The sequence below is a fragment of the Penaeus japonicus genome, unplaced genomic scaffold (genome assembly GCF_977035675.1).
Source record: "Penaeus japonicus unplaced genomic scaffold, GWHDUDI00000001_assembly GWHDUDI00000012, whole genome shotgun sequence".
Lineage (NCBI taxonomy): Eukaryota > Metazoa > Arthropoda > Malacostraca > Decapoda > Penaeidae > Penaeus > Penaeus japonicus.
The window spans coordinates 29,355,812-29,358,311 of record NW_028234414.1 but is presented as its reverse complement, the minus strand read 5'-3'; positions in this window follow the sequence as shown (position 1 = coordinate 29,358,311).

Here is a 2,500-nt window from a genome sequence, read left to right as displayed (position 1 = left end):
ATAAATTCCAAAATAGATATATTAGAGGAACAGCATATGTGCGGCAATTTGGGGAAAGGGGACAGGAAGCAAGGCTGAGGTGGATTGGGCATGTGAGGAGGAGGGATGAGGATTATGTAGGGAGGAGGATGCTGGATATGGAGGTACCCGGAAGGAGGAAGAGAGGGAGACCAAAGAGAAGGTACATGGATGCTATAAAAGAAGATATGGAAGCAGTAGACCGACCGCTGTGGCGACCCCAAAGTGGGAGCAGCCGAAAGAAAAAGAAGTGTGTGTATACATATATATATATATATATATATATATATATATATATATATATATATATATATGTATATATATACATATATATATACATTATATATAAATATAAGGGTATACATACATATATATGTATATATATATATATATATAATATTATATATATATATATATATATATATATATATATATATTATATATATATATAAGTGTATATAGTATATATATGTATATATATATATATATATATATATATAATATATAATATATATATATATAATTTAAATATAAATATATATATATATATATAATATATATATATATAAATGTAAGTATATATATACATATATATAAATATAAATATATATATATATATACATATATATAAATATAAGTATATATATATATATACCTCTTTTGGCAATGGTAGCCAGATACACTTACCGCGTATACTTTTTTTCAGTGTAAAGCTTTGCAAAGTACAGAAGGCCTCGATATCATATAAACAGAACACAAAGTATGCTGATCCATGACAAGTAGGCCGGGTACATTAATCTGGGATGGAAAGTGAAAATCATGGTGCTCAACATTTCCCAGTAAGAATAGTACCATTGTAAACAACCTCAATGGGACTATCGCTTTACTATCACCCTTAACTCTTAATATCTCATGATAGATATTTTAGGGGTCAACTAATGTATACACCCTAGGTTCTTTGCTAGAATTTAAAGTCATTAATAGAATTAGTTAGATACGGCTGTTGCTGCGGGGCCTTTATCAATCAGCCCACTAACGTTGCAACTGATTGATCTCTTCATGAATGAAACGGTCTTTCATCATCGCTCAGGATTTCGTCATCGTTTCGCAAGAAGTCCTCCTCTCGATAACCTATACAACTACATGTCTACATGTATCTGTCCTACTCTTCATTCAACATTCTGCTTAGAAAAAAAAAGAGATGGCGATAAATGTCACTGCTATGATTTGCTGTTTCAAGTACCCAGGTACCGATTTTATGATTATTAAGAAGTGCTATTAGGTTATGTTGTTATGTAAAAGAAACTGTATTATTACAAGGGCGCATTAGATGTAACTGAAGGAGGATAGGCTAATGACGTTCCTCCCGAAAATACGGCCAACTACCTAAGCTACCTCGTGGACTCGCCTTCTAGAGACGCCATCAGCTCGAATACAATAGCTGCAACTAAATCCGACTTGTCACTCCCTCCCCCCCCCCTATTCTTCCCTCATATGTTTATGACGCCCGGCGGCCCCTTCTGCACCAGATGACGGCTCCCAGCGAGATTATATGCAGTGATCCTTGCACTCTCTCGGTCGGCCGCCCCCCTCCCCCCTCAACGAGATAACGAAATCAGTTCCAATATAGGGTTCTTTCTCCCTTACGCTGAGATAAGGTAAGTACTTTTACCTGCCTCACTGCGCAGCAAGACAAGTGTATGGTAGCTTTGCTTTATTTTAAAATACTCCAAATACTCAAGATCACTTAGTTTCTACTTTTTGGCAGGTATATGAATACTTCTGGAAGCAAACGGTGTGTGTATTCTTTCTCATTAATTCAATTCTTATTCTTCACTGACGACAAATTATCTCAACTTTCCCGTCATTTTTTCACATCTCTTTTATATCTTTCTCGCGTTCACTAAAGCATTTTTAGAAGAAGTACAGCGTGTAATTTTACTCTCGCTTTTTATATTTCGCAAGGGACTTCGCTATTTCTCTATGGTACACTTTTTATTAGATCTACCGATACATGTACCCTGTCAGAGAATCCACCGGCTACACTTTTCAGTCTCGTGTTTACTCTGCTCATCACAATATTACTCACTTGTCCTCTACAGTTTTTGCAATGGATGAGATAGAGTGAAGAAAAGGCCAGTCTGAGGAGTTATGGAAACGTGAGGCATGGATTGGCACTCTAAAAGATAATTGTTTTTCCGAAGTGCTGAAGCCTTTCATCCTTCTCATCTTATTCACCTATGCTGTCATCTATGTATATATGTAAGAATATGTACACACACACATATATGTATGTATATATATATGTATATATATATGTATATATATATATATATATATATATATATATATATATATATATATATATATATATATATATATATATATATATATATATGTATATATATATATGTCACGATAATTACAATTAATTAACGTAACCGTATATAGATGCAATTATCTATATACAAAATATGAAAAT